This window comes from Glycine max, chromosome 14 (assembly GCF_000004515.6).
Source record: "Glycine max cultivar Williams 82 chromosome 14, Glycine_max_v4.0, whole genome shotgun sequence".
Classification (NCBI taxonomy): domain Eukaryota; kingdom Viridiplantae; phylum Streptophyta; class Magnoliopsida; order Fabales; family Fabaceae; genus Glycine; species Glycine max.
In genome coordinates this window covers 12,468,883-12,496,029 of record NC_038250.2, presented here as the reverse complement: position 1 = coordinate 12,496,029, position 27,147 = coordinate 12,468,883, and the positions used below count along the sequence as shown (strand labels likewise).

Sequence of the window (27,147 nt, the reverse complement as noted above, 5' to 3'; positions counted from 1 at the left end):
CAACTAAAGTAGAGTACATGGCCCTAATTGAAGGAGTGAATGAAGCAATCTGGCTAAAAGGAATGGTAAATGAACTTGGAATAGCACAACCTTGTGTCACAATTCACTATGACAGTTAGAGTGCTATTCATTTAGCAAATCACCAAATTTACCATGAGAGGACAAAGCACATAGATGTGAAATTACACTTCATCAGAGATCTGATTGAATCTGAGAAGGTGAAGGTGGAGAAGGTTTCAACAGAAGAAAATTCTGCTAACATGTTCACAAAGTCCCTATCTAGTGTCAAGTTCAAGCACTGCCTGGACTTGATCAATTTTGAAGATGCCTAAGGAAGATTAGCAGAAATTCAGCCCGGAATCACAAGATAGACACTTGTTGATTTGGAGTCAAGGTGGAGATTTATGGTATGTGACTCAAAATCACCAAAGCCACAAATGTGAAGGATTCAATTGTTGATGTCATAACTGAATTTCAGTTATCATAACTGAATTGGTGACTTGGCACCAAAGGAAAAGCTTTGTCCCTAGAGCTAGCAACTAGAGTATATATACTCTTGATCATGTTATACAGAGAAGTTTTTTGCAAAAAAAAAAACAGAGAGAGTTCAATAGAGAAAGAGAGCTGGGAGATTGAGAGAGGTTTTGAAAAAGAGAAACCAAGATAGATCAAGCTAGTTGTTGCTTGTATTGAACTTGTAATTTTTCATGATCAATGTGATGATGATGAGCTGTCATTTCTCGTGGATGTAGGCACATTGCTGAACCACGTTAAATTTGGTGTAGATCCTTGGTTGCTTGCTTTGCTATGTTTTCTATTTTTCTTTGATCTTGTGCAGATTCTACTCGCAGGGGAACAAGGAGCAGAACCAACAAAACCAAGAGAGATCAAGCTAGTTGCTGCTTGTATTGAACTTGTAATTTTTCATGATCAATGTGATGATGATGAGTTGCCATTTCTCGTGGATGTAGGCACATTGTTGAACCACGTTAAATCTAGTGAGATCCTTGGTTGCTTGCTTTGCTGTGTTTTATAAAAACCAATGTTAACATTGATACTATTAACATCGATAGTTTCAACGTCGGTTAAAAATCGATGTTGAAAGTCGAAAACAACCGATGTTAAAAGCATATTTTCTAGTAGTGTTTTTTTTTTTTCTGAATCTAAGGAATAATTCATCAATTTTTCCTTCTCAAATCATTATGTTAGAAAAGGTTGAGTAATAGCTCTCACATATTTGGCTATGGAGTTTGCTCTAACATTTGTGTCTAATAAGAAATCATCGCCATTACCATTCCCCTTCAATCCTTCATCCCAATATGACTTGAATTTCTCTAACTTTTGAAGAGTGAAAGACCCATCTGCATCAATCAATTATTTAACTTCCTTAGCAGTAGGACCATATCTTGGCATATTAACAGACTCCAACTATTGAGAGAGATGACTAGACGACACTAAAAGAGGTGATCGAATGACACTATATGTATCATCCACTCTGGAATTTGTCTTGCTCAGTGGAGTGTCTGTGATCAAGGTTGTACCCGAATCAAATAAACATTAAAAATGCAGTATCTAGGAAGTGATCCTAGGTCATCTCCCAACGAGCAATGGTCAACCAAACGTTCATAACAGATAGTAAGAAGATAGTAACGAATTGGGGGAGGGGGGTTGTTTGTTTTTGTAAATTAAACAGTATGAAAATTTGAATTAGAAAATAACAGAATTAAAACATGTTGTTTCCCCTTGAATTCACAAGCAAGTCTCTTATCATAGGTTACGAGAATTTATCCTTAATCAGTTCAACCACTTAATCCAATCCTAAATTAAATTACTAAGCGAAATTTAACATAAGGCTGTCATTATGTGATTAAGCAACACATACACCAATTAATCATGAATGAAACTGATCATTAAGAATGAACGTAAATTAAGTACAGAGACAATTAATCAAGCACTAAGTATGCATGGATTAATAGCAACAATTACATAGCAATTGGTGAAGAGGAAAAAATTATCAAAATTCAATAATAATAACAAAACCTCAAAGAGAGTTGTGCTTGATCCACAAAAGAAAACAACACTGGAGACTTAGCCTTCCATTAATCAATAGAAAATGAAATTGCAATTGGAATTTTATTCTACGTGAACAGTGTGCATAAACAGTAAAAACTGGAATTCTAAAATCTTAGAATTATTCTCCACTTCGAAAACTCTCTAAAACTAAAGCCTTGGTGCTGTTATATAGGTTCTTAGCCCCAAAACTTACAAATCTGTTTTAAGTCCAAGAACATAAATAAAATAAAATCTGGACCAGATAAGATAAGATTGGATGAAATAAAATCTAGATGAAATAAAATCTAGATAAGATAAGATAAGATTGGATGAAATAAAATCTAGATGAAATAAAATCTGGATAAGATAATATTTGATAAAATAAAATTGTCTGCTCTCTTCAAGTCCAAGCCCAATTTCGGATTCAAGCCCGATTGCTTATAATTCTCTTGAAATTAAATTAAAAACACAAAATTAGTCCAGTAGGCCCAAATGATAAAACTGCATAATTAATTTGACAATTAAGGCTAATCAATAATTAAAATGGTGACAAAAATGGTTAAGTTAATGAAACATCAAATCCTCGCACACTTAGCCTTTTGCACTCCTGGGCAAAATTAAAAGGGAAAGCTAAGAACAAATCCATAGACATTAAAGAGAAACAAACAAACACAAAAACAATTACATATTTCTCAATGAATCTCAAGGAATGAAAAGAATGGGTAACATTCAACACGTAAAGAGTTAAAGAATCAAGGCAGTCATGAAAATCATCCAAGCATCTCAAACATGGAAAGATAGTCAATCAGCTCAAGAATGAAAAGTGATAAAGCCTCACAAGATATGCACTCTATCTCTTAAGTGTCTAGGGTACTGTTTACTCTCAGAGCATCCATGAAAACAAACACCACATAGACTTGGCAAGACTCTAAAATTGACAACCACATCACAAACACATGCACATGAGGATCAAAAGGTCTTTTAAGGTTGTAATGGGGCCAAGGACAAGGTAGAGGAAAGTATGAGATAGTAGCTAAAACCCAAAGGAATAGAGGAGCAATGGGGAATAAGTGGGAAGTAAGAAAAAGTAGTAAACCCCAAAACCAAAATTAAAAATTAAGCATAAAAAGTAAACCCAAAACAAAATTAACCAAGTCCTCAAACCAATCTAAGTCTTCAAACCAAGACCTCATTTATTCAACTTCATTCTCTCTCTTTTTTGTATTTTTTTTGAATTTTTTTTAACGTGAACAGTATCCATTGAAAGCGTTTGAAAAATAAAGCAACAATTAGGCAATATATGTATATACAACAAGCATGGCAAAAATACATCATCAAGCATGGCCAACAAAAACATATCATCCAATGAAACATACCCCCCTACACTTATTCCCAAAACAATTCCAAAGCTCCAAAATTCCTTAAGGGTAGGGTAAAATCATGGTTTTTCACTTAAGACTTGTAATGAGCTTCAAAACAAAGAAAGGGGAACATAGGCTCAAAGGGGCTATCAAAGGAATTAATTCAAGATAGGCTCATTGTTGGACAAGTGGCCTCAGATATCTTAAGAAGGGGGGGGGGGGTTGAATTAAGATATTATAACTTATTTCCCCAATTAAAAATTATATCTCACTTTCTATTCAAGTTATAAATTCCCTTAATGATGAATTTCTTAAATATTGATTCAAATAGAACAATTTGAATATGAATATAAAACAATAATAAATAAAGGAGTTTAAGGGAAGAGAAAATGAAAACTCAGATTTATACTGGTTCGGCCACACCCTTGTGCCTACGTCCAGTCCCCAAGCAACCCGCTTGAGAGTTCCACTATCTTGTAAATTCCTTTTACAAGTTCTAAACACACAAGGACAACCCTTCCTTTTGTGTTTAGAATTCTTTCACAACAAGAGACCCTCGGTCTCTTAATCCCTTTTCAGAATGAAGAAGAAGAAAAGAAGAAATCTCTCTTGAAAGAGATAGATTGAACAATTTGAGCACTCAAATAATTCCTTATTGAATCACAAGTAATTTGGCCAAGGAATTTGTAAGAGGATAAAACGATTTTGCTTTATAAGATGATAAAACCTTTTTGTTCTGAAAAACTCTTAGCAAATTCGTGTCTCAAGTCACATATATATAGGCCTTTGATAGCCATTCAAGAACCACATAAAAAGATGTGGCTGTTGAGAATATTTTCTGAAAATCTGCTCTGGTAATCGATTACAGTACATGTGTAATCGATTACAAGCTTTAAAATTTGAATTAAAACGTTCAGAAACTGTTGGTAATCGATTACCATATGTGCATAATCGATTACACAGGGCAAATTTTGAATTCAAATTTTAATAGCTGTTTGTAAATCAGTTTTGGCCACTGGTAATCGATTACATCCTCTGGTAATCGATTACCAGAGAGTAAATTTCTTGTAAAAGACTTTTTAACTTAAAATTCTTGGCCAAACCTTTTGCTACTTCAATTGGAATTCCCTTCCTATTTAATATACCCTTTCTAAGACTCTATAGACTGTCTTGATCATCCATCTTGAATATCTTTAATTGCTTTGTCTTGAATAAAGCTTTGAGACGCATGTGATCTTTTGGCATCATCAAAACATCAGCTTGATCCTTTGTCTACAATCTCCCCCTTTTTGATGATGACAATCCCTGAAATCAAGACAAACTATATACAAGATGATACACGTTCACACAACCCTTACTCCCCCTATCTTTTGGCATGTATGCCTTACTTTACTTAATGATAAATTTCTAATTGATTTCTAACCCAAGCTCTTCAAGTTCTCTCTCCCCCTTTGACAACATCAAAAAGAACTAAGCAACATAAACAAAATCCAAAACAAAGCCAAACATTAAACCATAATAAATCCAGACATTGTCATAACCAACCAAATCAAAGTCAAGAAACATAATATAAGTGCAAGATTACGATAACTAAGCAATAATAAGCCAAATACACAGCGATAAACCAAAGTACTAATAATACTTAATTACTAATAATACTTAGTCATAATACGTAAGCTAAGACGATGATGGAGGTGGTGGTGGTGGATCAAAGCAAGTACGGATGAAGGAGACATCTTCTTCAACTTTGGTGATCCTTGATTCCATGGCATCGAACCGCATGTCGACTTGCAATTCCATGGCATCAAACTTGTCACCAACAAAAGTTTGAAGTCCATCAAACTTGTCCATAAGCCTTCGAAGAAGAGTGGAATTATCTTCAACTGGTAGGTTGCCTTCTTCATCAGCGGGTTGAGCGCCCTTTTTGACCCAAGAGCCATCATGGTCTTTGCGGTAACCAAAAGAAGCAATCACAACAACACCAATTAAAAAAGATCTCTTGATTGCAACATAAGGTTCAGAATCAAGAGGAATTTGAAAATGGCGGAAAAAGAGTGTGACAAGATGTGGATATGGCAAAGGTGCATTTAATCGCAATGCCTTATGCATGCGATATCTTACAAGATGTGCCCAGTCAAGTTGACGGCCGGTATGAAAGGCCCACATGATAATAAGATCTTCCTCAGAAACTTGGGCAAGATTGGAAGATCGTGGAAGCAAAATCTGCATAATCAGATAATGAAGGATGCAGCTTTCAAAAGCCAATGAACCGGCAAGAAGGCATCCGGTCATATCCGCATGGTTGGTGCAAACCAACTGGCGGGCATCATGTGCAGAGAAATCAAATTTCCAATCGTCATTCAGTGTACCTTCAAATGGTACACCGTCACTGGACAATTGGGTTAAGTCATGGAAAAGGGATTGGTCAATGACCATTTTTATCCCAAAAACCTCAGAAATCAAAGTGTTGTCCTGAATTTCAAGATTACAATAAAAGGCTTTAACCAATTCAGGATAAACAGGCAATTGTAATGACATAAAAGGTATGAGACCTAATTCTGAAATGCTTGAATGCAATCAAAGGTTTCAGCAGAAAAGAATTCCATATCAATGAACTTAGGGTCGATAATGGAACAAGATGAGAAAGGATTTGAATACCGTTTCTGCTATTCTTCGGAAGAAAACAATGTGGAAGAGGATAAGGAGGGTGGAATTGGTGCTGTGGATGCGCTGGTGGCTCCGGAACGATGAGCTCTTGAAGCCGAAGCGGAGGCGGATGAACCCTTATGTTTCTTTGACGATTCTGCCATTTGAAGGAGTTTTTGCAGATTTCAATCGGTGAAATCAAAAGAAAATTGAAAAAGAAGAAGATTGCAAGTTACGGGAGTCGATTTGATGAAGAAATGAGTAAGATAGGAAGGTTTCGAGGTTTGGGAATGGAGGAATGTCGCAAGAGGGAAGAGGCTGCGCAGGGTTTCTGGAAAACGTGATATTTATAGAGCAAGACGCATTGTAATCGATTACAAGTAATGGTAATCGATTACAGGTGGAGGCAGCCTACTGGTAATCGATTACATGAATACTGTAATCGATTATAGGCCATCTGTTCTAGTGTAATCGATTACAGTATTCATGTAATCGATTACCAGAACAAAACAATAGCCTTTTCCTAACAGAAAACTTATTTCTAAGTCTAAAAACTTATACTATCTTAATAGTTACTTATATCAACAAGAAAAGTAAAATAAATTAATCATAAACAAGCGTTATACTTAATCAAAACACAATCAATCAATCATAAACATTACCTATCCAAATCACTAAGGTCTAAAAGGCCTAATTCTCTTCTTATTGAAAAGAATATATCTTTTGGGAGAGGTTTTGTAAAGATATCAACAAGCTGATTCTTTGTATCAACAAACTCTAGCAAACAATCTCCCTTTAGAACATGGTCTCTTAGAAAATGGTGCCTTATTTCTATATGTTTCGTTCTAGAATGTTGTACAGGGTTTTTGGATAGATTAATGGCACTAGTGTTATCACACCTAATAGGTATTCGATCAAGAAGGATACCATAATCAGATAATTGTTGCTTCATCCATAAAATCTGTGCACAACAACTGCCGACAGAGATATATTCCGCTTCAGCAGTGGATAAAGAAACACTGTTTTGTTTCTTACTATGCCATGAGACAAGAGCGGATCCAATAAATTGACAAGTTCCACTTGTGCTTTTTCTATCAGTTTTAGATCCGGCAAAGTCAGAATCAGAATATCCTATTAAGTTACATGTTGAGTTCTTAGGATACCATAATCCTAAATTTATTGTACCTAATAGATATCTCATGATTCTCTTAACTGCACTCAAATGTGATTGTTTGGGGTTGGATTGAAACCTAGCACACATGCATACACTAAACATAATATCAGGTCTACTGGCAGATAAATAGAGAAGAGATCCGATCATACCTCGATATTGTTTCATGTCTATAGATTGACCAGATTCATCTTTATCTAAGTAACAACTAGTGCTCATCGGTCTAGCCATGTGTTTTGCACTTTCCATCCCAAATCTTTTGATCAATTCCTTGCAGTACTTGGATTGATTGATGAATATACCTTCTTGAGTTTGCTTAATTTGTAATCCCAGGAAGTACTTTAGTTCTCCCATCATTGACATTTCAAATTCACTTTGCATATCAAGGGAAAACTCCTTGCACAATGAATCATTAGTAGATCCAAAAATTATATCATCAACATATATTTGAACCAACAAAATATCATTATGCTTTCTCTTTATGAACAATGTGGTATCCACTTTTCCTCTAGAAAATTCTTTTTCTAGGAGAAAATTACTTAAACGTTCATACCACGCCCTAGGGGCTTGTTTCAAACCATAAAGAGCCTTTTGCAATTTATAAACATGATTTGGTTTATCCGGGATTTCAAAACCAGGGGGTTGTTCAACATATACTTCTTCTTGAATTAAACCATTTAGAAAATCACTTTTAACATCCATTTGATAGAGCTTAAAATTCATTATGGATGCATATGCTAAGAGCATTCTAATGGCTTCTAATCTTGCAACTGGAGCATATGTTTCTTCATAGTCTATTCCCTCTTCTTGATTATACCCTTTTGCTACTAACCTAGCCTTATTTCAAATAATTATGCCATGTTCATCTAATTTATTTCTAAAAACCCATTTTGTTCCTATGACAGGATAATTTTCAGGTTTTTCTACAAGTTTCCACACATTGTTTCTTTCAAATTGATTCAGTTCTTCTTGCATGGCAATGATCCAGTTATCATCTACTATGGCTTCTTTTATATTTTTAGGTTCAATCATAGATACAAAAGCCATATTATTGCATAAATCTTTAAGAGAATGTCTAGTTGTTACCCCTTTTGATATATCACCAATAATGTTGTCGAGGGATGATCTCTTGAGGCTTTCCATTCTCTTGGAAGTTCATTATTTCCTCTAACTCCATTATCTTGAGAATCTCATTGCTTCCTTCATCTTTTTCTTTAGAGTCATTTCCATGAATATGTGTATCTTCTAAGGAATCTAAAATATCATCTAAAAAATCCTTCCTTGGAAGAATGGCATTAGACTCATCAAAGGAAACATGTATAGACTCTTCAATTGTCATTGTTCTTTTATTATATATTCTATAAGCTTTACTATGCAGAGAATATCCAAGGAAAATACCTTCATCTGACTTAGCATCAAATTTTCCTAAGTTATCTTTTCCATTATTCAATACAAAACATTTACAACCAAAGATATGAAGATGTGAGATGTTTGGTTTTCTGCCATTGAACAATTCATATGGAGTTTTCTTTAAAATGGGTCTTATTAAAGCCCTATTTAAAATGTAGCATGTAGTGTTAACGGCTTCAGCCCAAAAGTATTTTGGAAGAGGAGTATCATTTAATAAAGTTCTAACAATCTCTTCCAAAGATCTATTTTTCCTTTCAACAACACCATTTTGTTGAGGGTTCTTGGTGCAGAAAAGTTGTGCTCAATCCCATGCTTATCACAAAATAATTCAAATTCTTTATTTTCAAACTCACCCCATGATCACTCCTAATAGATATAATCTTGAGATTTTTCTTATTTTGAATGATTTTTGCAAGTTTTCTAAATGCTTGAAATGCATCATTCTTATGAGTGATAAAAAGAGTCCATGTGTATCTAGAATAATCATCAACTATAACAAGAGCATAGTAACTTCCTCCAAAACTCATGATTCTGGAAGGACCAAAAAATCCATATGTAGTAATTGTAAGGGTTGAGTAGTTGAAACAATGTTTTTAGATTTGAAAGAAACTCTAGTTTGTTTTCCCTTTTGACATGCATCACATAGCCTATCTTTTTCAAATCTTAGTTTTGGCAAACCAACAACTAAATCTTTTGATATTAATCTATTTAAGTGTTCCATGTTTATATGTGCAATCCTTTATGCCACAACCATGGATCATCATCTTTACTAAGAAAACATTGATTATTATCTAGTTTTTGACTTAAGTCTATCATGTAAACATTGTTGACTCTAAACCCTATATGCTTTATATTCGTATCATGTTTATGTTCAATAACACACTTTTGAGAATCAAATGATACCAGATAGCCTTGTCACATAATTGACTCACACTAAGCAGACTATGTTTAAGACCTTCAACAAGTAGAACATTTTCAATGGAGGTTGAAGCATTTGTACCTATTTTTCCAACTCCAAGAATTCTACCTTTGTTGTTGTCACCATAAGTTACATGTCCGCTTTTCTTGGGAGAGATATGTGTGAATTTTGATTCGTCTCCCGTCATATGTTTTGAGCATCCGCTATCTATGTACCACTTTTTCCTCAAGGGTTCCTACAAAATCAAGGTTGTAACTTAGGTACCCAAACTTTATTGGGTCCTTGTGTGTTAGTATGAATGACAGATCCTTTTGGGACCCAAATCATTTTAATAATGTTACAATTTTTTCTAAAATAGCATGTAGATGTGCCATGCCCTTTTCTTCCACAATAAAAACATGTGATAAAACTAGAATTATATTTTTGTGTGGAAGTATAGAAGTTTTTATGAAATTTTTGTTGTTTTTTAGATTTATATCCTAGTCAGCCTTATTGGAGGCATGTCTTTGTTTTCCTAATATGACATCTAAATTATTTTTACTATAAGAAAATTTTGCAAGTGAGTTTTTCAAATCTTTAATTTCTTTTTCATACTTTTTACAACAACTACAAGAATCTGACATTTTCTTGTTTGAAATAGTAGAGATATGAACTTTTTCATTTGGCTTAGAAATTGAGACTTCATTTCTAAGATGATCTAATTCTTTGTTTAATTTTGAAATTTCATTTTCTAAATTTGAAATTGTTTTCTTTGAAGATGAAACTAACTTTGCAAGTTTAATTGACTCTTTATGCAGATCAGCAAATGCATCTTGCAATTCATCAAAAGAAATAGATAAATTGTTTGAAGATGTTACCTCTTCATCACTTTCATAACTTTTTGCCATAAGGCAGAGGTTTATTTCTTCATTTTCTGAATCTTCAGAAGATTCCAAATCGTTTTCATCCCATGTAATGTATGCTTTCTTCAATTTCTTTTCATTAATATTTTTCTTTTCAGACTTCTCCATTTTTTTCTTGAAGATGGGACAATCAACCCTCAGATGTCCAGGTTGATTGCACTCAAAGCATTTTAGAGTAGAGGATGAAGTTTCTGTCCTTCTTTTAGGTTTAAAATTGGGTCGCTTTTGATTTCCTCTGACTCTCAGGAACTTGTTGAATCTTTTTACAAACAGACTAATATCTTCATCATTATCCAAGTCAATTGAATCTTCTTTATCACTGTCTTCTTGGATTGCAGATGAGGCTTTAAGAGTGATTCCCTTATTTTTCTTATCAGTTTCTTCATGCTGATTTAATCTTAGTAATTCCATTTCATGCTCCTGCAATTTTCCAAATAATGTAGCAAGAGACATACTAGATAAATCTTGAGATTCTGTGATGGCTGTTACCTTTGGTTGCCATTCTCTATTAAGACATCTTAAGACTTTATTTACTAGATCTTCATTTTGAAAAGTTTTTCCTAGAGATGCAAGATGATTAACTATGTGTGTGAACCTCTTTTGCATGTCTTGTATACTTTCATTTACATTCATCCTAAAAAGTTCATATTCACGAGTTAAAGTGTTTATCCTAGATCTTTTAACATCTGTTGTGCCTTCATGTGTTACTTGTAGAGTATCCCACATATCCTTAGCACTTTTACAATTTGAAACCCTAAAGTATTCATTTATTCCTAAGGCAGATGTAATAATATTTTTGGCCTTTAAATTATATTGTACTAATCTTCTTTCTTCCTCAGTCCAATCTGCTCTAGGTTTTTCTATTATTGCACTTCCAGCTATTATAGAGGGAACATAAGGTCCTTGTTCTATGGCTTCCCAAATATTTAAATCTATTGCCTCTATAAAGATTTGCATGCGGGTTTTCCAGTAGTGGTAACCCACTCCATTAAAGATAGGAGGTCTATTTATAGAATTTCCCTCGGGAAACAAGTAGTTTGATGAGGCCATAATTCTTGAAGCTTCTAAACTTTATACAAGAATGAAGCTCTGATACCACTTGTTGGACAAGTGGCCTCAGATATCTTAAGAAGGGGGGGTTGAATTAAGATATTACAACTTATTTCCCCAATTAAAAATTCTATCTCACTTTCTATTCAAGTTATAAATTCCCTTAATGATGAATTTCTTAAATATTGATTCAAATAGAACAATTTGAATATGAATATAAAACAATAATAAATAAAGGAGTTTAAGGGAAGAGAAAATGCAAACTCAGATTTATACTGGTTCGGCCACACCCTTGTACCTACGTCCAGTCCCCAAGCAATCCGCTTGAGAGTTCCACTATCTTGTAAATTCCTTTTACAAGTTCTAAACACACAAGGACAACCCTTCCTTTGTGTTTAGAATTCTTTCACAACAAGAGACCCTCGGTCTCTTAATCCCTTTTCAGAATGAAGAAGAAGAAAAGAAGAAATCTTTCTTGAAAGAGATAGATTGAACAATTTGAGCACTCAAATAATTCTTTATTGAATCACAAGTAATTTGGCCAAGGAATTTGTAAGAGGATAAAACGATTTTGCTTTATAAGAGGATAAGACCTTTTTGTTCTGAAAAACTCTTAGCAAATTCGTGTCTCAAGTCACATATATATAGGCCTTTGATAGCCATTCAAGAACCACATAAAAAGATGTGACTGTTGAGAATATTTTCTGAAAATCTGCTCTGGTAATCGATTACAGTAGATGTGTAATCGATTACAAGCTTTAAAATTTGAATTAAAACGTTCAGAAACTGTTGGTAATCGATTACCATATATGTGTAATCGATTACACAGGGCAACTTTTGAATTCAAATTTTAATAGCTGTTTGTAAATCAGTTTTGGCCACTGGTAATCGATTACATCCTCTGGTAATCGATTACCAGAGAGTAAATTTCTTGTAAAAGACTTTTTAACTTAAAATGTTTGGCCAAACCTTTTGCTACTTCAATTGGAATTCCCTTCCTATTTAATATACCCTTTCTAAGACTCTATAGACTGTCTTGATCATCCATCTTGAATATCTTTAATTGCTTTGTCTTGAATAAAGCTTTGAGACGCATGTGATCTTTTGGCATCATCAAAACATCAGCTTGATCCTTTGTCTACACTCATTTGGCTAGAGGCTTATAAGAACAAAATGCCTAAATCATCTCCCAACATGCATGTGAAGCAAGAAGTATCAACAAGAGTCAAGCCAAGGCTATTGTGCAAGCAATTAATGGGTCAAAACACACCGAATAAAATAGATGATGATGTCTCAAATTCTCACCAAGAGTAAATCTATCACTTTCAATTCGAACTTTCAAAACTAACTTGACATGTAGAGAAAAACAAGGATTTCAATTCAGAAAATGTCAAGAAACTCCTATTTCAAAAACAATTACCCATTACCTGTACATAACCCAAAATTCAAAGAGAAACATGCAATGTTGTACACAAAACATAAAACCAAAATAACAAAATTAACCTAGAAAAACCTAATAAAATTAAACTAGAATACCCAACAAAATTAAAGAACAATCTCCCCCCCCCCCCCCCCCACTTTAAAAAAAAATTGTCCCCCATGGGGCCCAATCCTAAAAACCAAAAAAATCCATAAATTTTGGCAAATGCCATAAAAATTAAAAAAGGGAAAAAAAAAAAAAACTCCCCAAATCATGGGGGAAGAGAAGTAGGGTGAAGTAAGGAGGTCTCCTCCACCACTACATCCACTAAGGAGGGATTTGGGAGGAATGGTTTCAGCCGGTGTCCATTGACCTTAAAGCTCTTATCTGTGGATTCACTTTTGATCTCAATTGTACCATAAGGAAAAACATTAGTCACCACAAAAGGACCAATCCACTTTGACCTCAACTTACCACTCATGAGTTCGAGCCTAGAGTTATACAATAAAACTTTCTGTCCAACCGTGAAGTCCTTCTTAGCTATCAAGCTGTCATGGAACTTCTTGGTCTTCTCCTTGTAGAATTTGGAATTCTCATAGGCTTCTAAACGGATCTCATCTAGCTCACTTAGTTTCAACTTCCTTTCCTCTCCAGCCTGATCAATAGAAAAGTTGCAGATCTTTACAGCCCAATAGGCTTTGTGCTCTATCTCTACAGGAAGATGGCATGCCTTGCCAAAGACAACCCGATAAGGCGACATTCCTATGGGTGCTTTGTAGGTAGTTCTATGCGCCCAAAGAGCATCATCCAGCCTGGTGCTCCAATCCTTTCTGTTCAACTGCACAATCTTTTCCAAGATCATTTTTATCTCCTTGTTTGAAATCTCAGCCAACACATTAGTTTGGGGGTGGTAAGGTGTGGAAATTCTGTGCATGACCCCATACTTTTTGAGCAAGGCATACATGGATCTGTTACAAAAATGGGTGCCTTGATCACTAACGATGACTCTAGTAGGGACTCCAAACCTGCAAAACAGATTAGATCTACAAAATCCACAACAACCTTAGCATCGTTAGTTCTGGTGGGTTTGGGTTCCACCAATTTTGAAACATAATCAACAGCAAGGAGAATATAAACAAAACCAAAAGAGACAGGGAAAGGTCCCATAAAATCTATAGCCCAGACATCAAACACCTCACAGAACAACATGGGTTGTTGAGGCATTTGTTGTCTCCATGAAAGTGAGTCGCCTGCTCTCTGACAAGGCTCAAGTGCTACAGATTCTCCACGCATCCTTGAAGATGGTGGTCCAATAGAAACCACAGTCAAGCACCTTGTGAGCTGTCCTCTGTATGCCAAGATGGCCACCTAGTGCGGAAGAATGACAGAATTGCAGGACCGAGTCGATCTCATGGTTTGGAATGCATCTCCTAATAACCTGGTCACTACACAACTTCCACAAATAAGGGTCATCCCAAATATAATGCTTAGCATCACTCTTAATTTTATCATTTTGAGCTTTAGATGCTAAGGGGGGAAAATAGAAGCAACCAAATAATTCACAATATTAGCAAACCAGAGAGTGGGGAAGGAATCAGAAATACTATACAGAATGTACAAATGGTCATTCAAAAAATTATCCCGAATGGGTGAGTCCTCAGACGCATGCTCAATCCTACTCAGATGGTCAGCCACGAGGTTCTATGCACCGCTCCGATCACGGATCTCCAAATCAAACTCTTGGAGCCAAAGCATCCACCTAATCAATCTAGGCTTTGATTCAGCCTTCTTCAACAGGTACTTCAGAGCTGCATGGTCAGTATAAACAATAACACGAGTACAAAGCAAATATGAACGAAATTTTTCAAGAGCAAAAACTATCGCTAATAGATCCTTCTTTGTGGTAGTGTAATTTGCTTGAGCAGCATCCAAAGTTCTGGAAGCGTAGTAGATCACCCGAGGCAGCTTATCAATCTTTTGAGCAAGGACAGCCCCCAATGCATAATTGGATGCATCGCACATTAGCTCAAATGGGGTTGTCCAATTAGGTGCCTGAATGATAGGGGTGGTAGTCACCGCACGCTTGAGGCAATCAAAAGCCTCTTTGCACCGGTCATCAAAATCAAACTCCACCTCCTTTTGCAGCAGATTGGATAGTGGAAGGGCCACTTTGTTAAAATCCTTGATAAAGCGCCTATAAAATCCTGTATGACCAAGAAAAGAACGAACCTCTCGCACGCAAGAGAGGTAAGGCAATTGTGAAATAACATCTATTTTTGTAGGGTTTACCTCTATGCCCCTACTGGAAATGATATGCCCTAAAACTATACCTTGTTCTACCATGAAGTGACATTTTTCAAAATTCAGCACAATGTTAGTTTCAATGCATCTATTAAGAACTTTATCCAGACTATCCAAACTTGCATCAAAAGAGAATCCATAAATAGTAAAATCATCCATAAACACCTCTATGAAACTCTCTAAAAAATCACTGAAAATGCTAAGCATACATCGCTGGAAGGTACCAGGGGCGTTGCATAGGCCAAAGGGCATCCTCATATAGGCAAAAGTGCCAAAGGGACAGGTGAATATGGTCTTTTCTTGATCCTCAGGAGCAATATGAATTTGTAAATAATCAAAAAAACCATCAAGAAAACAATAATGAGACTTACCTGCCAAGCGCTCAAGCATTTAATCAATGAAAGGCAGGGGAAAATGATCTTTTCTGGTTACCTGGTTCAGCCTCCTATAATCAATGCAGACTCGTCCGCTGTTCTTCACTCTTGTGGGAATAAGCTCATCTCTTTCATTCTTAATCATTGTGAGGCATGTCTTCTTAGGGACCACTTGGACTGGACTTACCCATTGGCTGTCAGAAATGGAGTAGATGATTCCAGCTTATAAGAACTTGGTCACTTCCTTTTTCACCACATTTAGAATAATGGGGTTGAGTCGCCGCTGTGGCTGCCTCATTGGCTTAACTCCATCCTTTAAAAGTATTCTATGCATGCAGGTAGATGGGCTAATACCAGGAATGTCTACTAAAGTCCATCCAATGGCTTTCTTGTGCTTCTTGAGAACTAGCAACAACTTTTCCTCTTGCTCAGCAGCAAGGGAGGCAGAGATGATCACCGGAAATTTTTCCTTGTCCTCCAAGTAAGCATATTTGAAGGTTGCTGATAAGGGCTTCAACTTTGGTGTGGGTGGTGGTTGAATAGTGGGAGGAACCAGGGTAGGAGAAGAAGGAGGTTCCTGAGCCTGTACCTCATAAAGCAAGTTAGAAGTATATGTACTTCCTACAACATGGTTAGTGCATTCTGACTCTAAAAAATCAACATCAAGAGGTACAATACCAGACTCAAATTCAAATTCACTCTCAGCATAAAAATCAAATACATGATCAAATTCAAACTTAGATTCAGATTCAATGCATAAGGAATGACAAGTATGCAAATCAGATAAAAATGGGTGTTTCCTACCATGAAGAACAGAATCAAAATCAAACATATAATCATCAACAATATGATCAATTATCTCAGCACGAAAAATAGAATGATCCTCAGATGGATGTTTCATGGCATCAAGAATGTTAAAATGAACAACAATATCACCAAATTCCATAGACAATGTGCCAGCATAAACATCTATCTTGGTTCGGGCTATTTTCATAAATGGTCTGACTAAAATAATTGGAACTGAACCATGGGAAAATCCCTCTTCCATATTAAAAACATAAAAATCAACAGGAAAAATAAGTTCACCAACCTGAAACAGCACATCCTCTATGAAACCTGCGGGGTAAGCAACACTTCTATTTGCCCAATGAATCACCACATCTGTAGATTGCAAAGGTCCAAGAGATAAAGAATTGAAAATGGACAGAGGCATGACACTAACTGATGCTCTTAGATCTAGCATGGCATTCTCAAATTTATTGTTCCCAATAATGCAAGGTATATAGAAAGTACTTGGGTCCTTACATTTCTCAAGAATGTGAGGAACAGGTTTACCTATCAATGCTGACACATTTCTGCCCATGCTAACCCTTTCATTACCTTTGAGCTTCCTTTTGTGGGTGCACAGCTCCTTTAGAAACTTGGCATATCTTGGAATCTGCTTGATGGCATCTAGCAAAGGTATGTTCACCTCTACTTTCCTGAAGGTCTCCAAGATCTCCTTTTCCGCTTCTTCCATTTTTTTTTGTTTGGAATTGCTCTAGGTGAGAATGGAAGAGAGATAGGAGGCTGCTATAAGTCAGAATTACAAGAAGAAGGTCCACCTGCATGAAAATTTTTGTTAGGAAGCTTTCTCTTTTGTGCAACTATCTCATCCTCTTTTTCAGGTGTAGAATGAAGCTTGACAGGTTCAGGTGTAGGTGCTGCTACTGGTGGAGGCACTTGAATTTGGTTGCCAGACCTCAAGGTGATGGCCCTCACATTTTTCGGATTCTACAAAGTTTGTGAAGGCAATTTGTTAGAATTTTAGGACTGAACTTGGTTCAACTGAGTAGCCATCTGCCCCATCTGATTTGTCAGACTCTGAATGGAGGCTCTTATCTCTTGCTGAAATTGCATATTCTGGATGGTCATTTGCCTTACAAACTCTTCTAAGGAAGGTTGAGGATGAGCCTCAGTTGCTTGTTGTCTTTGTTGTGACTGCTGCGATATTGGAGGAGGAACATATGGCTTGCTTAGACCAGCAGCATTCTGGAAAGGAGGGACAGGCTGTTGTTGTTGTGGAGGACTTGCCCATCTCAGATTTCGATGATTTCTCCAACCTGGATTGTATCTGTTGCTTGAGAGATCATAATTATTCTGTTGTTGTTGGTTTTGCTGCTAAGGAGGTCTATTATAAATGTTTGCAGCATAAGCTTCAGGTTGCTCATTGACTCCAGATTGCTACAAAGAAGGACAAAGATCTGTATGGTGATCTACAGAAGAACATAGACCACAGACTCTTGCAACAGGTGCAGATTTCTGATTCATGGCAAGCTGAGTTACTAGGTTGACTAAGGCATCAAGTTTTCCCTCAAGCTTTGTATTTCCAGTAGATGAAGATGAATCAGTGGCCACCTCATGGACTCCTCTAAGGACAATAGCATCATTTCTTGCACTGAATTGTTGGGAGTTTGAAGCCATCTTCTCAATCAAATTCCTAGCCTCAGCAGGGGTCATATCACCAAGAGCTCCACCATTGGCAACATCAATCATACTCCTCTCCATGTTGCTAAGTCCCTGATAGAAATATTGAAGAAAAAGTTGCTCAGAAATCTGGTGGTGAGGACAGCTTGCACACAATTTCTTGAATCTTTCCTAGTACTCATACAAGCTCTCTCCACTAAGTTGCCTGATGCCTGAAATGTCTTTTTTGATGCCAGTGGTCCTAGATACAGGGAAGAATTTCTCCAAGAACACCCTCTTAAGGTCATCCCGGCTAAAAATGGACCTGGGAGCAAGGTAGTATAGCCAATCTTTTGCCACTCCCTCCATAGAATAAGGAAAAGCCTTTAGAAAGATGTGATCTTCTTGGACATCAGGGGGCTTCATGGTGGAACAAAAAATATGGAACTCCTTAAGATTCTTAAGAGGATCTTCACCTGCAAGACCATGAAACTTGGGCAGCAAATGTATTAGTCCAATCTTGAGAACATATGGAACACCCTCATCAAGATATTGAATGCACAAGCTTTAATAAGTGAAATCAGGTGCAGCCATCTCCCTAAGAGTCCTCTCACGAGGTGGAGGTTGAGCCATGTTCTCGGTATGAAAATTAGTAGTCGAATGCTCAAAATCATAATATTCATAATCACCAGCAACAAAATACTCAATATGCTCAAAATGCTCACATTGCACAGAATGATCAGGATGCACACTATGCCTAACTAATATATGAAAGGTTCTATCTATTTCAGGATCAAAGGGTTGTAAATCACCTAGATTAACCCTAGTCATGCACTATATGCAGCAAATAATGTGTTTCTCAACAAGCACCTAACAAGGGGGTAAAACTACAGCTATACTCAAACGATATCCAAATGAGTTGAAATTTTGTGAGGAACACCCTAAAATCATGAAAAGATAGCACAAAAATTTTCAGACAAAATTTCAAATTCTAACTATGAAAACTACCTAAGAAAAGTTTAGAAAAATAGGACAATAATTCTTGAAAAATAAAAAAAAACTTAGTAAATGGATGATTTTTGGAGTTTGGGAGACCTCAACTGGCTGAAGCCAACTGTCATAGTATGGGAAAATTTTTTCTACCCCAAATGCATATATAATAATAGTCATTCTGATACCCGGAGCAAAAGTTATGGCCGTTTTTAGTTTTGCTAAAAACAAGTTCCCAAAATTTTTGTCTCTCTCAAATACTGCCACACCAAGTGCTCCTGGTATTTTTCACAAAAAATATGGATCAAAAGAAGCTACCACACAAAAAATCAGCCACAAATAACAACTCTAACTATCAAAACAAAAATCACTAATTAAATTACAAAATCAGTCGCAAATCACTGTTCATCACTGTTCACAGCAAAACATAAAGTTGAATCAGTCGCTAAATAGGGGATGCAACTGAAATGCAAAACAGAACGCTACACAAAATAAGATAACTAAACACTATTATGAACCTTTGGCCCACTGTTCCCCGGCAACGGCGCCAAATTTGATCAAGGTCGTACCCGAATCAAATAAACATTAAAAATGCAGTATCTTGGAAGTGATCATAGGTCATCTCCCAACAAGCAATGGTCAACCAAACGTTCATAACAGATAGTAAGAAAACAGTAACGAATTGGGGGGGTTGTTTGTTTTTGTAAATTAAACAGCAAGCAAATTTGAATTAGAAAATAACAGAATTAAAACATGTTGTTTCCCTTTGAATTCACAAGCAAGTCTCTTATCATAGGTTACGAGAATTTATCCTTAATCAGTTCAACCACTTAATCCAACCCTAAATTAAATTACTAAGCAAAATTTAACATAAGGTTGTCATTATGTGATTAAGCAACACATACACCAATTAATCATGAACGAAACTGATCATTAAGCATGAACGTAAATTAAGCGCAGAGACAATTAATCAACCATTAAGCATGCATGGATTAAGAGCAACAATTACAGAGCAATTGGTGAAGAGGAAAAACTGATCAAAATTCAATAATAATAACAAAACCTCAAAGAGAGTTGTGTTTGATCCTCAGGAGAAAACAACACTGGAGACTTAGCCTTCCATTAATCAATAGAAAACGAAATTGCAATTGGAATTTTATTCTACGTGAACAGTGCGCATAAACAGTAAAAACTGGAATTCTAAAATCCTATAATTATTCTCCACTTCGAAAACTCTCTAAAACTAAAGCCTTGGTGCTGTTATATAGGTTCTCAGCCCCAAAGCTTACAAATCTGTTTTAAGTCCAAGCCCATAAATAAAATAAAATCTAGACAAGATAAGATAAGATTGAATGAAATAAAATCTAGATGAAATAAAATCTAGATAAGATAAGATTGGATGAAATAAAATCTAGATGAAATAATATCTAGATGAAATAAAATCTGGATAAGATAAGATTTGATAAAATAAAATTGTCTTCTCTCTTCAAGTCCAAGCCCAATTCTAGATTCAAGCACAATTGCTTATAATTCTTCTGAAATTAAATTAAAAATACAAAATTAGTCCAGTAGGCCCAAATGATAAAACTGCATAATTAATTTGACAATTAAGGCTAATCAGTAATTAAAATGGTGACAAAAATGGTTAAGAAATAGGAGAAAATAATGGCACATCAGTATGCTCATGTATAACAATGTATTATCTAGTCAATTTAGTTAGATGGTTAAGTTAACAAGTTTTGTTTGTAACCGTTTTCTGTTATTTATGTTTCAATTTGTTACACTCTTATATAAGGGAGTTAGTTAGAAAGGTTAACCGCAACGAGAATGCTAAACTCACTTTTTAGTTTCGTTGATCTTATATTCAATAACAACGATACTCCTTTTCTCGTGTGTTACAATTATCTATTTTCTTCTTTCCTAATCCGAATTCTTGTTTCAAAGTTATAAACCCAACAAACTAGTATCGGAGCTTCAATTCATATCATTATGCATTAGAAATTTTACATTACTAATTTAATTGTAATCAGTTGGATTGAGTTTTGGTCGGATCCAAAACTCAAAATCTGTGCCCAATTCAATTTTAATGGGGTTCATTAAATTAAAATGAATTCAATCCAATGACTTAATCCAACCCAAAAAAATCTAATTAAATTATGTTGGATTGGACGAATTTGTGGATTGGATTCGATCCACTTACATCTCTATTTGTTGGTGGGTGAAAAGTTTCCCACTTTAGACGAGATGAAAAGTCTCCCATGTGTATAATTTGCCAGAATTTATAACAAGTGTTGAGAGCTTTCGTATTAATTAGTCGAAGAAAAAGAATTGAGTTTAAGAGAAGGTGTCCGAAAGAAGTGATAGCAAGAGGCAAAGAAATGATGTGACAACCAAAGCACTATTAGTTCATATTTATATACTATAATAATATTAGTATTGTATTATTTTTAATGGCATTTTCAGCGAAACTATGAGTCATCCCTATTTTTGAATAGTTATCATAAAATATTTGTGTGGCTGACCAAAGAAAACTGACATTTTTTTTATTGATCAATTAAAATATGTAGCGTTGTGAAGCTGATATACCTTAACTGTAAGTCCTTTGATATTTCACGATAAGACAACATGTTTATCAGAATATTCAAAAGACCATCTATACCAAGATGAACATAAGCATCTTTGATTGGCAAGTAGCTTTTCACTATGGTTTTGATGCCATTTATCTGTAACAAAAAAAGGTCAATGGAAAACTTACAACTTACAAGCACTATCCAATGTGTCATATTACAGAATACCAATACTATCCAAAGTATCTAAAAACATATATAATATAATATATTTCTACCTTCAAAACACAGAAATCACTTTTATCATCCCAAGATATTCTTGATTGGTCTTCTTTCTGAAACCATGAAACAAGCATTTAAATAGGATTAATTACTTCCATGGTAATTTATCTTATAAAGGAACATGTCATTTAATGGAATTTGACAAGAAATTACTCAAACTGATTTTCAAAACAATTATAAACAAGTTACACATCTTTCTTAGATGATTAAACACACCAACATTGAAATAACAACGACAATCACACTAGAAGGGGAATTCGAATAATGTGTTAATCAAATAAAGTGACTTTTCAAATGTTTATCACATGTTCAGAAAAATGTGTGTGTGTTAATTATTCCATTGAAAAGAACCAAGTTTTGATAAAGCCAAGTTTAATCATGCAATAAATATGTAAAATAGAGTTCTAAAATAGTTTTCCAAGCAAACACTTGGTATGAAAATAAATACAAAATTGAAGTTAATATTAAATAAATACAAAATTGAAGTTATTGATTTTTCGTTTGAAACATTAATATTAACATCAGATTAATGTTTCAAACGAAAAATCAATAACTTCAATTTTGTATTTATTTAATATTAACTTCAATTAGGTATATGTTATTCCAAAAAGTTATTTTTGGTAGTAATAAATTTAAGATTATTCTAGTTGTAAACATTTATCTTACATTCATTTGTTAGTCTTATTTTCATTCTATCATTGGTATTCTTTAAACCCTATGTAAAATCTTAACTTTGTTCTACCTTTATTGTTCTTTAAGTTTAACTTTGAAGTTTAATTTATGGTAAATTGTTATATAACTGAAAGTGATTAACTTTTGTAATAATTATTTTAAGAGTTACATTTAAATTATTTCCATTATATATATATATATATATTGATTCACAATGTAAATTTTTATAATTAAATTTTATGAAGCATTTATATAACATGTGAAGCATATTTTTAAAAAAATACAATTTGTTGTTGTTATCTTTTTTATATTTCATTGTATACATCTTCCTTTTATGAATCATTAAATTGAAATAGGATACGTGAACGGTCAATCAAAAGGTAGATGTGGTGGACGAAGAAAACTACATGTACCAATACACAATATATGAAGGCAATGTATTGTTGGACACATTGGAGAATGTCTGTTATGAGTACAAATTGGTGACAGGCCTTGCACTGATAGAGGATACACAATCAAGTCCACAATCAAATACTACACTAAAGGTGATACACAACTCATAAAAGAGATTATGAAGGATAACTGAAAGTTATATAATGAAAATAGGGTTCAAAATTAGGGTTTAAAGAACAATATACGATAGAATAAAAATAAGATTTTAGATATGGTTTAAAAAAATACTAATGATAGAACGAAAATAAGACTAACAAACATAGAAGGTGTAAGATAAGTGTTTATAATATCAACAATTTTAAGTTTATTACTACCGAAAATGTTTGTCTGAAATAACATATACCTATTTCGGAAATGTATTTCTGGAATTATGATATATAGTTCTAAAAATATATTTCTAGAATAGATATGTTGTATTTTGGAAAGAGATTTCCATAAAGGAAAACGAATACCCAGGGGTGTATTGATCCTTTAAGGAAAATAAAGTACAATGAATAATTAAGATGTAAGATAAAAGGGGGGGTTGAGATGTATTTAGAAAAATGGAGGTGTAAATAGCAAGTTTCCAAAACCAATCCAACCCACACAAGTCTAATTCGATTGGGTTGGATTGTTAATTAGGTGTGATCCACTTACATCCCTATGTTTGATGTCATAGACAACCAAAAGATACACATGCACAAAATTGTCTTTGTATTACTTTTTTAATTTTTTTTATGCTAATATATTAATGTATTGTTATATTTTTACTTGTTAATATAATTTTTTCTCTCGATAATAATATTATGTCACTCTAAATGGTGGGCTTGGTATAGATGTATAGGAACTTAAATTTGATCCTAGCTTATTGTAGCTATTATATTGATTAAGACTTGACATTGTATATTTTGAAATTGATCATACATTCATGCATAAGTTCGCGTTGGTCCAAGTAATATTAGACTTGGTCTCTTTAAATAAGATTTATGGTTCAAGTCTTGTAGATTAAAAAATGTGATTAAGAGGATAGAATCTACTAAAGGTGATCAGATTTCATTCGTGAAGCCGGTCCGTACCAATAATATGATAACAAAAGAGAATGTGTTTAATAAGAGTTTTGAAGAACTTATAAGCTCCTTTAACCCTCTTAAGCTTTGTTGGTAGACAAACTTATTTTAATAGCTTATAGGCTACTAGTTCTTTTTTCTTTTCAATTTAATTCTACTTTTTTCATAAAAGAAAATAAAAACAATATTAGTTTATTAAAAAATTGATTTTAAACAGTATGAGTAAAATCACCAAATCTTATTATTCTTTTATAATACAAAATTATTGTCCAACTTTTTATGATAAGCTATTAAACATAAATTCAAATATCATCTATCATGATACAAACAAGGCCCTGACATTGGCTGTCAGGGACACGTGTCAAGCTGTGGTTGTTTCAATTCCCGCCCAAAAATGTCACCTCATGCTACAGTGTCAAACCCGTAATTAATACCAATTCTCTCTCCACCGTTTCCCATTCTCATTCTCTCTCTCATTCTCTCTTTTTTTTTCCCTACCACCGTTCTCCCTACTTCACTCTCTCCACCCTTTCTCATTCTCTCTTTCATTCTCTTTTTTTTTCCTACCACCATTCAAAGACGATGCCTTGGTGCTGTTGTTCACCAAATGCTGGACGGAAATGATGGAGATGCCGAACGAAAAACTCAAAGGTTATGCTTCATTTTCCCTCTCTATGTGCTTTTTTTTCGATTTTTTTCACAACATGTTCATTGTTTCTTTTAAAACTATCATTTTTATCTCAAAAAGCTTCGATTTTTATCTCCAAACTCCATGAATGTGCTTCGTTTTCCCTCTCCATGTGCTTTTTTTCAATTTTTTTCACAACATGTTCATTGTTTCTTCTAAAGCTACCATTTTTATCTCAAAAAGCTTCGATTTTTATTTTCAAACTCCATGAATGTGCTTTGGTTTCCCTCTCCATGTGCTTTTTTTCGATTTTTTTTCACAGCATGTTCATTGTCTCTTCTAAAGCTACCATTTTAATCTCAAAAAGCTTTGATTTTTATCTCCAAACTCCATGAATGTGCTTCGGTTTCCCTCTCCATGTGTTTTTTTTCGATTTTTTTCACTGCATGTTTGTTGTTTCTTCTAAAGTTACCATTTTTATCTCAAAAAGTTTTGATTTTTATCTCCAAACTCCATGAACACAGGTTCGTTTTTTTTGCTTTCTCTATCAAAGGTTAAACATTTGTGATGTATTTCATTTCTCCAAAAAGCTTCGATTTTGTATGCGTTTTTTTTTTCGATTTTTTGTTTTTTCACTACATGTTCATTGTTTCTTCTAAAGCTATCATTTTTATCTCAAAGCTTCGATTTTTATCTCCAAACTCCATGAACACAAGTTCGTTTTCTTGCTTTATCTCAAAAAACTTCGATTTTTGCCTCTATCCCTCTTGATGTGGTTTTGATGTGCTTCGTTTTCCCTCCCCGTTTTCTTCTATGTTTTCTTTTTTTACCTCTATTTGCATTTGTATGCGTTTTTTTTTTGGTTTTTTGTTTTTTCATTGCATGTTCATTGTTTCTTCTAAAGTTTTTATTTTTATCTCAAAAAGTTTCGATTTTTATCTCCAAACTCCATCAACACAGGTTCGTTTTCCTTCTTTCTCTATCAAAGGTTAAATATTTTTCTGTTCTTGAGCCTTCTTCGACGTTGCTTTCTCTTGATTTTCTTGCATTTTGGGTTCAGATCTGTAGCATTGAGTATCTTTGTGACCGACAACAACAACGAAAACAACAAATAGTCTCTGGCATTTGGAAGACAGGTTTGTGATGTATTTCATTTCTCCTTTTGATTTCTGGGTTCTGTTTGTACAAAAGATTGATTTTTTTGTGTTCCTCAATCTTATTTGACCGTGGTTAAGTATTCTTCTTCCTTTGCAAGACAAAAGCCACAGATCATGGTATGTTGGATAGATTACAAGTTCGTTTTCCCTCCCCGTCTTCTTCTGTGTTTTCTTTTTACCTCTTTTGGCATTTGTATGCGTTTTTTTATTTCGGTTTTTTGTTTTTTCATTGCATGTTCATTGTTTCTTCTAAAGCTACGATTTTTTTCTCCGAAAAGCTTTGATTTTTGGGTTCTGACGGTACAAAATATTGATTTTTTTTCTCAGTCTTATTTGACTGTGATTGAGTATTGTTCTTCCTTTGCATTTCGTGTTTCTTTTGTTCTGCCTTTGTTTTGTTTTGTTGTTCTCGCAGTGAAAAAGATTTAATTTTTTGTTGTTCCTGAACCATGTTGACCTTTTTGGTGTTATTGAACATTCTTCACCATGCTTCATTTTCTTTGCAGGAGAAAGCTTCGTTTTCTTTGCTCACAATGCTGATGTGGACCGTGCTTATGTTTGGCAATGTCAAGAGCCTTCATTCCTGCCCAGAAACATCGGTGTCAACCTTCATTTATTATTTTTACTAATTAATTAATTAATATTAATACTTTGCTCACAATGCTGATGTGGATCGTGCTTATGTTTGGCAATGTCAAGAGCCTTCATTCCCGCCCAGAAACATCGGTGTCAACCTTCATTTATTATTTTTACTAATTAATTAATTAATATTAATACTTTTTATTAATTTTAATTTTATTGTGCATTTAATTCTTTTTGTCTTTTGTGTTGCTTTTGCTCCGGATGCGTTTATTCATTTATTTCCATTGTAAATGTAAATATGTAACAATTAATTATTTGTATTCTATTCCCATGACGTTTGTCTTTCCAATGTATTTTTCTGTTCCTAAGACTTGCCTTTCCAATGCGTTTTTCTTTGTCTTTCCAATGCATTTTTATGTTCCTAAGACTTGCTTTTTCAATGCGCTTTCTTGTCATGGTGCTTTTAGTCATCATTATAATAAATTAATAATTTTTAAATTTAAATGTTAACATAAAATTAATGTTTGAAACGAATAATGAATAAATAATTAATAAATATAATTTAAAAATATAAAAGATTAAAATTAAACTTTTAAAATTTAATTTATTCACATAAAACAAATAATTAAAATGACAAAAAATTCCGACAAGGCATTCCTGTTGAGCGTAGGCACTGAGACCTCACACCATTTTTATAAAATATATTATATTATTATGTG

The 27,147-nt window shown here is 34.3% G+C and overlaps 1 long non-coding RNA gene across 1 annotated transcript; it reads left to right on the top strand.

Annotated features, from left to right (window-relative positions):
• The first annotated feature begins 24,410 nt into the window (after positions 1–24,410).
• LOC102669864 (uncharacterized) lies at positions 24,411–26,783 on the top strand. The gene is made up of 3 exons (XR_417969.4): positions 24,411–24,712; positions 25,750–25,825; positions 26,353–26,783. It is a non-coding gene; the product is annotated as an uncharacterized lncRNA (long non-coding RNA).
• The last annotated feature ends 364 nt before the right edge of the window (positions 26,784–27,147 follow it).